Genomic DNA, 12,947 nt, shown 5'->3' with positions numbered 1-12,947 from the left:
AATATCTGAATACTGAAGAACAGTGTAGCATTTGATAATATTTTTTTCTCATTCAGTTTATTTTGCTCTTCTTATTCTTTGGGAGTACCACTGACTGAAATGGACATGATGCCATATTCAGTATCTGACATACTATTCTTCTTCATGTGGTTGCAGAATGATAACCAAATGTTTATTTACATGAGCATAAAGAACGCTTCAGTTACATTTGTGCATGTTGCACTGGCTGAGTGACCCCCACTGACTCAATGTTGTAACCTTCAAATGTTCTCCTTCTCTTTTCATGTACTGCTTCTCTGTTTGCGGTGACAGATGAAAAGAAGAAATCAAAGTGCTCTGAGGTGCTAATAAGCGACATACTGTACAGCAGCACAAGTCCCTACCTCATTCAGGATTTCAGCGGAGAAGGGCGCTTTTGCAGAGTTGCCAAGGGTGGGAATTTAATCACATCACAGAATGTGGCCTTCAAGATCCTAAACACTGAGGATACCACTAAAAGAGAGGTAGTTTATTTAATTTGTTTTGATGATTAAGTTTTTTTTCCACATACTCAGCCAGCTGAGAAAGAAGTTACATACTGGAGTAACATAACTATTTTTTCTTGATCTGTTTAAGCTTCCATCCTCATCAATGGTATCTTTAACCGTCTAAAACTGTGTCCTTTGTTTCTGCACTCTCTGACGGCTTTTGATGCTCCGATGGACACTGGTGTTGTTCTCTTGGACCTGAAGGCAGAAAATTTAATGCTGGAAAACCACCTGATTAAGCCCTTCAGAGAAAAGCTAATAGATTTCGGCGTGTCCTTCACTACCTGAGAAGAGACACATGGTATGACAATTAGGCCTCTGGGTTACAGGTAGGTTCAATCTGCAGAGCCCATCCTTTTATTGTGTTTGCTGTTTGTTTATGCCTTAAATTCAGTAGAGCTTGTATATTCTTCAGTACACATGCTGAATTTGACAATGTATTTAATAGCTTTTGTGATACTTGTATGCTGGACACAGGGCACCCGAAGTCACCGTGGGCCCCCCATCTCCAAGGCTATAGACATATGGGGTCTTGGCTGTGTACTCGGGTTCTTGTACCTCAGCAAACACATGTTTGCAATACACTGCAAGTAAAAGTCAGGAAGTGACCAAATATATCTATATTTAAATGCAAAGATTGTTACATTCTGCCCCAGACACATGTCAATGGGGGACTTGTTGTAGGATGTTGGCTTATGAGATTCTTTATACTCTCTCCAGATGAGAGACGTTTGTACTGGGCCAGCCAGCTGAACAGCTCCTATGTGATGGGAACTATTTTTTTTTTAAGGTCAACCAGCACTTTGACAACCCAAGATGATGGATGAAGGTACTTTAACCTGGTTCAGCTGTTCACAATTTTTTATCTCCCAATTAAACAAAAACTCTTTTTTAAAATGTTTAACACATTAAGGAAGAAGTATCTAACCTGCATGTTTTGTTGCTGTAGACCCCAAAGGAATACCAGCTTGGCACTGGCATCGAGCCTAAAACACAGAAGAGCCCATTTAGAAGTCTGGGTGACCAGATAAAAGTAAGTGGTCAATTTCATGACTAAATAATGAATTAATGCCAATTTGCTCTGTCACTGTGAGAGAGAAAAGAAGTTAAACTGAAATGTCACCTACTTTGTTTTAAATCCAGCACTACCCAGAGATGCAGGAATCCTTTGAGCTGGAGGATCAAAGAGCATTTGTCATCCTCCTGAAATGCCTTCTACATACACAACCAGAGAAGATAATCACTCCAGAGAAGGCTCTCACACGCCCCTTTGTCACAGTGGCCCATCTGGTGGATGAAACAGGCACCAGCTTGTAAGTGACTGTGTGTTGGTTTCGGTAGGGTTGGGTAGATACATGATTAGATCAATGGACAGATGGACGAACAGACTTGACTGTCCTTTCATCCCTTCCCAGGAGATATAACAACAATTCACACCTGACCTCATTTGACTCCAAAAACTCTAACAACTATTGTTTACACTTAGCCTTAGGTGTCCCAGACGACTCTAACAACTGTTGTTACAACAACAAGCAGCCATCAGGAACCAAGTGACATCAATGGCCTTGATAACGACCCCACAGGGGTTTAATACCTGGGACTCCCCACCATTCCATCTAAACTGAAGATGGCTAAGAAGAGTTGAATTGAGGGCAACTGGACTTGGTTGTATATACTTCACCTCTCACCCAAGCGGCCTCTTCAGTTCAGAACTGAACTTCTTCAGTTCTGAACTGAAGAAGCCTTCAATTCTGAACTGAGAAGCCCCTTGGATATCCATGACCTGGGTAACTGAGAATCTTCGAAGACATCTGAACTGAAAAAGCTTCCTGGATGAAAGGTGAAACGTCTTAAAGTATCTACAACCAAGTCCAGTTGCCCCTGATTCAACCCTTCTTTGATAACCATGACCTGGATGACTGAGAATCTTCACAGATATCTTGTTTGTTGTTTTTCCTGGTAACTTTTGTCAGAGCAACTTTGAATTTTTGAACTGATGTCAATAAACAAATTCCCTCTAATTCCTTCATGTATGTGCTTTGGAGATGACACCATAATTGTTTGATTAATTCACTTATATCTCAGATGCTGAAACACTGGTTAAAAGATAAAACAGCTACTGATTGTCCGAAATAACTCATTGTTTGGTCAGTAAAATGAAATAGTGGGAAAATTCCAAAAGGATAAGTGACATTTTTGTTTAACCAATGATCCAAAATCCAAAGATACACATTTTTAATAAAATTTATTATTATTATTATTTTTTTTCAAAAGGACCTAATTTATGCTCACATAATTGTCCATTAATTTGATGTTGATCGACTAATCATTTAATTAATTCTTCATTTCAGGTCTAATTCCATCCCTGGACTGATTCGAATATTTACAGAAAATTATTGCAACTACACAATTCTTTTATCCTGTGCAAATTGTACATGGAGTACAGTATCTTAAAATAGCTACTTTCAGATTTGTTTATGTGTTGTTGAAGAACGAGATACCTTAAGAGATTGCACTTCAATCTGTCCATCCGGGTGCCCTTTTTTCCAAAATATTTCAACAACTACTTGTCTGATTTGATGAATCTGTATTTCTTAGTAACTATGAAACCTTTTCTTTAACAACCTCACATCAAATTTTCCCATTTAACACAAGATATTGAAAATCTAATGGGTTAACGACATCTAGATATTTCTCTCAGTTTGTTTCCCAAGCACTGAAGCAGTTTAACAGTGTTATTTTAAGCAGGTAAATTTTGATTGTCCCAAGCATGTTTCTTGATCACTCTTGAGCTCCCCTAAATTCTTTATTTGAATATTTTTTTCACTTTTTTATATTTTGTTCAAGTCATTGTTTAAATAATAATAATACCAACACTTATTTACAAAGTACTTAAAATCAAATTTGCAAAATTCTTACACAAAAAATGGAAATCAAGCTAAATACACAGGAATAAACTAAGATGGACGATCAATAAAAAAAAGTGATACTAAACATCTGAAAATGCAATTAAGCATTTATAAGTGAATAATCATTTTGTTTTTTGTACAAATGATGGTTCACTTATGTGTAGGGGCGACCTAGTGAATGGTTAGGATGCAACCCCATAGGAAAATGCCCTGAGTAGCGGGTCCCTGGTTTGACTGCCGGCTGCGCCATTTACTGCATATGAGTTCCACTAATGTTTTCTGTCAATCTCCACTTTCACTACCAAATAAAACCATAAAAATGCCGATAAAAAAATAAATAAAATAATAATAATAATTTCTAGTCTGGACCCCTTATTAAGATTCAGATGTCTAAGAGTTGTTAGCAATTACACCAAAAGGAGATTTCCCTTCTAAACTTGGTTTCATCTAAATCACTGCTTGAGGCCGAAAGAGAGCAAATTATAATATTTAGCAGAAAAAGAGTACAGGAGAAAAGTTTTAAAGTTAATATGTAGTTTTTTCTTCTTTCCTACACAATTAATCATCTCATGACCCTTAGATTTATCTTGTGACCCCCTTTTTTTAAATTTAAGTATATTTTTTGTGATATTTTGAAGGATTTTGAATGCAGGACTTCTATTTGTACTGGGTTCTTTTAACATTATTGTATTGCTACTTTTACTTAAATAAATTATCTTAATATATCTTCTACCACTGATGATAGCCAGGCCTCGAATCACTGAAACAGCTCTGATAGTGAAGACAGTTCAGGAATCCAAATCACAAATCATCTGAGGCTACCAAGTACAAAAAACATTTTTTTTAGAATCAATAGTCATCTTAATTGGTTCAGCAATGAAACATTTGAAGGACAGCAGCATGTTTTTATGGGCAGCCATTCCTAACAAAGTGAAATAAATACCTCATATGTAGTTACTTAGCTATAAGGTCATAAAACATTTTTGAAAACATGCCAATGAATCTTCTTTTCTGATCTCACAATAAAAAATATATTTTTGGATAGTAATATGGACATTGATCTTGCCAAGAATCAACTCGTTTATATATCTTTTCCTCTCTATAGAAATGGCTTTCCATTGTCATGACAAGCCCATCTCAGTGACTCTCTACCCAGACTCTGTGCTTCCTGTTTTATTTTGAAATTAATTACCTTGTGTGTCTGGTAGTTGTTTTGCTTCGTGTCTTGTTTTTCCCACCTTCTGTGATTGCTTGTTTCGCCCTAATTAGTTTAATCTGTTTCCTATTTTCTTCCCCCCCACTAGTGTATTTAAGTCTCTGTGCTCCCTTCACACCTTGTTGGTTCATCTGTGTTTGCTCACTTGTGGTTCTCTGTGGAGTTACTACCTACATTGGATTATCTGCTTTGTTCCTGCTTATTTTCCTTAGTTTTCCTTGTAACTGTATTAATGTGTTGCCAGTTTATGTGGATACCTGCCTGCCATCTTGTCCACCTGTCTGACTTTAGGCCTGATTTTTCTCTTATTAAAACATACTTCACTGCATCACCCTTCCCCAGTTAGGTCCAGAAATCACTAAACTTTACATCCATAGATTATCACTACTGCCCCAGTAAAAATATAGTATTAATTTATGAAACAGGCCCAATACAAGAGTCACACATTGAATCACAGTAAAATCATTCACAATTTGGTGAATGATTTTTCAGCTCCAAACATCAAAACATTACTACCATTAGTACTCTAGAGTAAAGTTTAAATCACATGTATTATTATTGGTCAACTGTCATGGTCCTCACCAAGGCTCCAGGTTTTTTCCCCTTTTTCCTTGTGTTTTTCCTGTTTCCCCGTCCCCTTGTGTTTTCTGTGTTGTCTCTCTCTCCCTCTGTGTGTCTTTTCTTTTTTCGTCTGTCCCTGGGCGTGGCTGTCCTCTTTGCACCTCACCCGTTCCACTCAACCCCTCCTCCGCACCTGCTCCTGATCATATCATCAGCTCTGCAGTACTTAAACCTCCAGTCACTTATTGCCAGATCATTTGGTTCACCTGTGTGGTACTATGTCAAGGCCCCAGTGTGTTTTGCTGTTTGTGCTTCCTCAGGTTTTTCCATTTTGAATAATACATTTCTCTTGTGCTTGAGGATCATACCCCTCCTGTCTGCTGCTCATCTGCAGCCCAGCCTTCCCTCATCAACAGATTTTCCACACTGCCACACATCGCCTGCCTTTCTCTCATTCATCTGCCAACCTTCACTATTACCTCTTCTGCAACAACTCCCGTTAATAAATCTAGTTCAACTTGCTCACCTGAGTCTGTGTTCTGCCTCTGGGTCCACTAAACATTCATTGGCCAGAACATCAACCTATCTCCAAAGACACATTTTTTCAAATAGTACATGCCCACCGGTCAAAAGAATGCCGCTGTTGGCCAGTTTTCTCTTACAAAATAATTTTTTGGATTAAAAAAAATGAACATTTTAGACTAGAGTTTCAATGCAAAGCAACAAGTGGTACAAGTTAGAGCAACTGATCTGCAGCCATATTATAACCAGAATGACAGTTTACAAATTACCAACATTTTAACACCACCAGCCTCACCAGCCTGCAGTCCTGGTTGAAATTACTGGCACCCCTGAATTTTAAGTGAAGATTTTAGAATATCTTCAGAAATAAATGCAAATTGACCAATCTTTTTATGATCAAAATATTTTAATAAAATGTCCAAGGTTACTGAACTAAAGAAAATAAAAGGAAATCAAAACTTGCATAATCGTGAAATAATACAAACACAAAATGTGCCCCAAACACAATTATTGGCACCCTTCAGTAATATTTGGTTGTAGAACCTTTGGAACCACTGGTCAGACATCTCATTGGACTTCGTCACTGGTCTTCCTGCGTCTGAAGGTAAAAACACTGTCCTCACGGTGGTAGACAAATTCTCCAAGGTGCACTTTATTCCTCTGCCTAAATTGCCCTCAGCCAAAGAAACAGCTGAGGTTATGTTGTCCTATGTGTTCTGTTTGCATGGATTCCCCAGGGATGTGGTGTCTGACTGGGTGTTGTTTTTCATCTCGAGATTCTGGAAGGCATTCTGCCCTCTCATTGGGGCCACAGTCAGTCTCTTCTCTGGTTATCACCCTCAATCTAATGGACAGGCAGAACGTGTCTTCGCTGCCTTGCCTCCCACAACCCTTCCACCTTGAGAGAGTACCTTAATTGGGCTGAGTATCCTCATAATACATTACCTTGCTCTGCTCTTGGTCTAACCCCATTTCAGTGTGCATACGGGTACCAGCCTTCTCCAATCCCCGAGCCAGAGACTGAAGTTGGAGTCCCTTCAGCCCAAGCCCGCATCCATCAATGCCACTGCATGTGGAGCCAGACCAGACGGCAGCTCCTCAAGAAAGCTGCACTCAATAAAAGGTTGCCAGATCATTGGCATGTTCTGGCCCCATCCTGCCATCCAGCCTGGGCAACAGGTCTGGCTGTCCTCCCAAGACCTTCCTCTCTGGGTGGAGTCGGGTACAGTCCTGGTTGAAATGATTTGCAGTCCTGAATTTTAAGTACAAAATTAAGAATATTTTCAAAACTAAATGCAAATTAACCAATTTTGGAAAATCAAAATATTTTAATAAAATGAACAAAAGAAAAAAAAAACACGAATAACAATGAAATAATAAAAAATGTACCCCAGACACGATTATAGGCACCCTCCAATAAAAGAAGCTTCTTGCACCTGTCTTTTCATAGTTTCTGCCCCTCTTCCATTGCTATTCTTTCAAGCTCTTTTGCAGGAGTCCCTTTTGAAATGGTAGATTTGAGCTCTCCCCAAAGGTTATCAATAGGATCTAGGTCAGGAGTCATTGCCGGCCAGTTTAAAACAGTCCATCTTATCCTTTTCAACCATTCTTTTGTGATGGTGGATGTGTGCTTTGGGTCGTTGTCCTTTTGAAAGACACAAGACCTTTGCCTCAGACCTAGTTTTCTGTCACTGGGTAACACATTTCACTCTAAAATGCCTTGAAAATCTGATTTCATCATTCCTTTGATACATTAAATGCCTCCAGAACCAGAGGCGGCAAAGCAGTCCCACAGCATGATAGCCCAACACCATGTTTTACTGTAAGTAGGGTGTTCTTTTCCTTATGGGCTTAATTTCTTCACCTATAAACAAACGGATGCACTGCATTACAAAAGAGCTCTACTTTGGTTTCATCTTTCCATATAACATTATCTTAGAAAGACGGTGGCTTACCCATGGAAATTTTTGCAAACATTAGTCTTGCCTTTTTTGCCTGTCCTTCTGTCCTCCTTGGCCTTTGTGCATGCCGTCCAACTTGCTTTAGTGTGCATTGTTGGCTATGGGCTGAAAGTACTGGTCCAGATTGTGCCAGGTCAGCCAGAAGCTCTTTGGATATCTTGCGTTGTATTTTTTCAACAATCTACATCAACCTTCACAGATTTCTCTCATGTAGTTTCTTCTTAGCACCATGTCCTGGAAGTATCTTAAGAGTTTTATTACTGTGAAACTTCTTGATAACATTAAGAACTGTAGAAACAGGGATTTCAAGATCTTTGGTGACTGTCTTGTAGACTTTTGAATTGTCATGTTTATTGATAATAGCATTTCTGATGCTCTCAGACAGCTCTCTTGTCTGTGCCATTGTGAAAAAGAAACTGGCAACAATCAGCCCTTTTTTATGCTGTAGAACCATCATTCAGGTCAATTCAGGTCTTGTCAGCACTGAAAAATAAACACAGGTGAGTATCATTTGTTTTTTATTTTGTTTAAGGAACTGATCTAAATTCATCAAAAGGGTGCTAATAATTGTGTGAAGTGTACATTTTATGTCTATGTTTTGTATTTCACTGTATAAAAGCATTTTTTTTGTTGTTCTGTAGCTTAGACTTTTTATCAAATATTCTGTTATACAAAATTGGTTAATTGACATTATTTTTTAAGGTATTCTACATTCTGTACTTAATATTCAGGGTTTCCAATAATTTCAACCAGGACTGTAGATTTTTTTGCACGACATACAGTCTGGATAAAGAGACATTTACATGTGTACCCAAAACTATGACAGCAGTTAAAACTTAAATTTGCTACTTACTTCTATTTTAAAGGACTAGCTCTGCATTTTGGGAAATATGCTCCTTCACTTTCTTGTGGAGAGTGAGATGAAAAGACCGATACCACTCTGATGTCTGTACACTAAATATGAAGCCACAGCCAGTAGATGGCTAGCTTAGCATAAATGCTCCAGCTCCTGAAATAGTTGAGCACATAGCCCCTTGTAACTCTAACTTTTCATTTTAACAATTAAGTTAAAGGTTTCCAGTCTTTATGCTAGGCTAAGATAACTGGCAGCTAGCTATACCCTCACAATTCTTCCAAAAATACAGGAAGTGATCGAACTCTAGCAGATGGAGTGCAAAAAATTCAGTCCAGATATACAACGAGCGATGTAGTGAGAGGAGGGGATGAGATTTTTTTTGTGCCACTTGTGATTTTTCCCTCTGAAAATTAGTATGTTTTAATAATTTTCCCAGCTCAAAAAAGATGATTTAAATGTATTTACAAAAACCGTTATATTCTATATAGGCTCATCATATAGGCTATAGTAGAGAGTGATAGTGATTAACTGTGTGTACTGCTGAGTGCATGCAGTGCTAGAGCTGGACTCCAGACACCATGGACCACAGCCACAACACTGTGTCTGGCCCCATTCACACTGGGTAAGACCGGCTGTACTGTCTCATTTGATCTGTCCACATATGTTTACCAGCATGCACACACATATACTCCGTAAACAAAGTCAATATGTGTATACAGACACATACAGTATACTGCATGTATAGCCATGCAACTATTGCAGGAACCACACATTTTACTTACTTACTGCACAAATCTGTTTTATTTTCTTTTGTTCTCCACCTGGATCAAGCGTGTGAAACCTTTGCAGAAATAGCGCCCGGGTGAGTAGTTTTTCAAACAAGCGTAACATTGTTTAGCCTGCTCGCTGAAACATGGAGTGTTAGGATATCTTCATCGCGAAACACTGAAACAATCTGATGTTTGCTCACTCGTTTGTCTGCATCGCGTCCAGTTAAAAATAGGCAGCTATGAGAGAGGTTTTCATCCAACTCAGCAAAAACTCAAATACACATATATTTTAAAAATGATAAATTATTACTTTAAGCCCAGACTTTATCTGTTTATCTTTCAGCATATAATGTCTCCTCCTTTAAGAAGCTGAAGTGTGTGAGCACAGTGCAAGCTTCTCATTCTGAAAATAAAGGTTGCTATTGCATTGATCTGGTAGACACCATAGAGTATGGTTATGAGCACAAATCCCACTGTGATACGTGCACATCTAAATGGTATCTGGATACATTTGATCTTACATACATTTAAAACGTCTGCACAGAAATTGTACACAACCAGCATTTTACAGAGATTCAGATGGCTTATTTAGGGTACACAATGTAATCACTAATGTACTGTACCAACCAAACTGGAATTCAAACAGTTAATATTTTCATCAGGTACTGAAAATACCCTTAGTCAGGACCTTAGTCAGCTCAAATGACAAGATTCCCTAAAAAGTGGAATAATGACATAAGTGCAAAAACAACATGCTTATTTAATCAAAAGGGTTAATTTTATGGTGAGTAGAAATGGTTTACAGATTTGTATGGTGCATTTTTGGGCCTTAGGGTGGTGATAGTGTGATATTCACAGGATTTTGGGATATCTTGTTTATGGATGAGTAAATCATGATACAATATTGTTGTCATGTGTGTAACATCAGAAAAAAGGAATCAAGATACAGGGGATTTCATGATATACTGGAAGACAGTTATGTTTCTCATCAATTCTGCGTGAGGAAAACTAACCTCTGAAATGGCAAAATGTTTTTAAAAAGCAGAAATCATTATATATTGGATTGTTATAAAAGTCATTATACAACTGAACTTAACAAGTCTATGATACATAGTAACACACATATACTATAGGCACATGCCATCCAACTGTAAAACAGCAATTAAACTGTGAAAAAGCTGAACTGACAAACAGCAAAACAGTTTTCTAAGTGGACACAGCACTTATTTGGGTCCTGGCTCCATTTGCCCTCATGTTTTTTCAAGATTGAGCACAAAAACCTATCATATGATTGTGCATAAATGCTAGCATATTACAAATAGGTCTGCAAACCAAATGTTTCAATAATCAAGTCCAGATTAAACAAATGTATGAATTAGGAGGATCTGACATGGAGAGAAATTCTTGCTGTGTTACGTAGGTGAAAAAAGCCAGTCGTGATCACATGGTTATTGAAAGTCACTGTGACCTGATCATACTGGTGTCTATGTCAGGCTGGGCCCATGACCAGCATCTCAGTTTTATCTGACTTTAGGAGAATGAAATTTTGTTTTTTTGTGACACCAAGCAGAAAAGCAGGCCTAATTTGATCATTTGAGAATAGTCACCTGCCTTTACAGGCACATACAGCTGAGTATTATTAACGTAGCAGTGCAAATTAATTCCTGACTGTATATAATTCGGCAAAGAGGTGGAGTATAGAGAGAGAAAAGCAGAGGGCCAAGAACAAGGTCTAGGAATATACAGTGATATATGGTATCAAAAGCCTCACTGAGATTGCATAAAATAAGCAGAGGTGGAATCTGAATCCATAGTAAGCAGAAGACCATTCACCACTTTAGAAAGCGCAGTTTCAGTAGAGTGACAGGCCCTGAAAGCAGATTGAAAAGGTTCAAAAAGATTACTGCTAGATACGTGGGCTGAGAGCTGCAGTGATGCAATTTTTTTATAGTACTTTTTTATAGGTCAGAGACTGGTGAAGTCTTAATTATGAAGAGACCCTGGATCAAGGGATGGTTTCTAAAGTGAAGGCTAAACACCTGTTTTTAAAAACAGCGGTGACAGTGCCAGTTGTAAGTGATAAATTAACAATATTCATCATTATCCCAAAAGTGGCCAGAGATCTTTGGAAAGCTCAGCTGGTAGAGGGTTGAGGAGGCTGGTAGTAGGTTTTGAAGCCAACACCAGTTTAGACAATGATTCCAGAGAGATACTGTCTCAATATAATGCTGAACTGGTTTTCCAGAAGAAGCTGGAGATGAGGAATTCATTTTGTATCTAATCTCATCTATTTTGCTGAAATAAGTCTAAAAAGTTATGAGCCGAGCAGCTCAGCAGCAGAGAAGACTGTTTTTAGGCGAATTTTGCTACAGCTTCAAAAATAAATCTAGGATTGTGCCTATGGTTACTGATTAAATGAGAGAAATATGCTGCTCCTGCAGTGGACTGAGCACATTTGTAATTCAGAACACACTTCTGCCATTGGAGGTAAAAGACTTCCAGTCGAGAATTTCACAATTTGAGCTCTAATCTCCTGAAGGCCTGATTAAGAGCACGTGTTTCAGTAAACTAGGGTGTACACTTCACCATCTAGTTTTGGTAGTAAGATGTGCAATTGAATCAAGACTAGACAGTGCTGTGTTTAAGTCACTGATAGAATTTTTAACATGGCCTGTCACCGCAGGGAAAGGAGCTAGGACCACCGTTAATGCGCACCAAAAGCAGTTAAAGTTGGCAGACCAACGCATTGAGTTGTAAATAAATTTGCACCGACGTTACAAGGACAGGCTAGTGTCATTTCAGATTTGATAAGAAAGTTATCTGACATAATGGATATGATTGGGGAGACAGTCAGATCAGAAACCACCATCCTGCGGGATGTAATCAGGTCAAGAGTGTTACCACTGCAGTGAGTAGGTTCACACACAAACTGGGTGGAACCAAAAGTATCATTAAGTGCCAGAAACACTTTACTTAGAGGATCACAGGCCTTATTCAGGTGAATATTCGAATCACTTATACTTAGAATCTCACCAGAATGAGCAACAAGGTCTGACTTGAATTCTTCTAAAAATTGTGAATAAGCACCAGGTGGTCTAGTACCACAAGGTGGAGTGGTCGGAGTCTGTTGCCCTGGACAAAGCAATTCATAGCTGATGGTTTAATACAAGAGGCTCAAAAGAGTTAAATGTAATTTGAATTTTTGGAGGTTAAATTAAAAATAAATATGTAGATTAATGAAACATTCCCTCCTTGATTAGTAGTGCAAGCATCATGGACATTGGTGGGGAAGCTTCATTTAATGGCAATAAAACATTTGGTTTAAGCCGTGTTTCACACAAACCATCATAATGACATCATGCTTAATAATTAAATAATTTATCAGTAAGGCTTTAGAAGATAATGATCTGACATTTATAAAACGCAATTTGGGGGTCTTGTTGAGGCTGGAGCTAATTTCAAACTTAACTTAAGGGAAAAGTAAGTGATTCTAGAGAAAGACTTGATACTTGAACTCAACAGCACAACAAATACACTCCTCCCTTCAGTGCTCCTTCAAAAGCGCCACCCCCAAATTCACGGATGTGCATTGCCAATGCAACAACACAGTGGCGGAATCCAGAAC

General features: G+C 38.4%; 1 long non-coding RNA gene across 1 annotated transcript; it reads right to left on the bottom strand.

The window, feature by feature from the left end:
• Positions 1–501: 501 nt before the first annotated feature.
• On the bottom strand, positions 502–5,390 carry LOC120791091. The gene is made up of 4 exons (XR_005707602.1): positions 5,235–5,390; positions 1,655–1,814; positions 1,456–1,513; positions 502–725 (listed from the first exon to the last, which is right to left on the bottom strand). It is a non-coding gene; the product is annotated as an uncharacterized LOC120791091 (long non-coding RNA).
• Positions 5,391–12,947: the final 7,557 nt, after the last annotated feature.

Source organism: Xiphias gladius, chromosome 6, assembly GCF_016859285.1.
Source record: "Xiphias gladius isolate SHS-SW01 ecotype Sanya breed wild chromosome 6, ASM1685928v1, whole genome shotgun sequence".
Lineage (NCBI taxonomy): Eukaryota > Metazoa > Chordata > Actinopteri > Istiophoriformes > Xiphiidae > Xiphias > Xiphias gladius.
The sequence above is the reverse complement of the archived record's forward strand: the minus strand, read 5'-3'. Positions and strand labels throughout refer to the sequence as shown.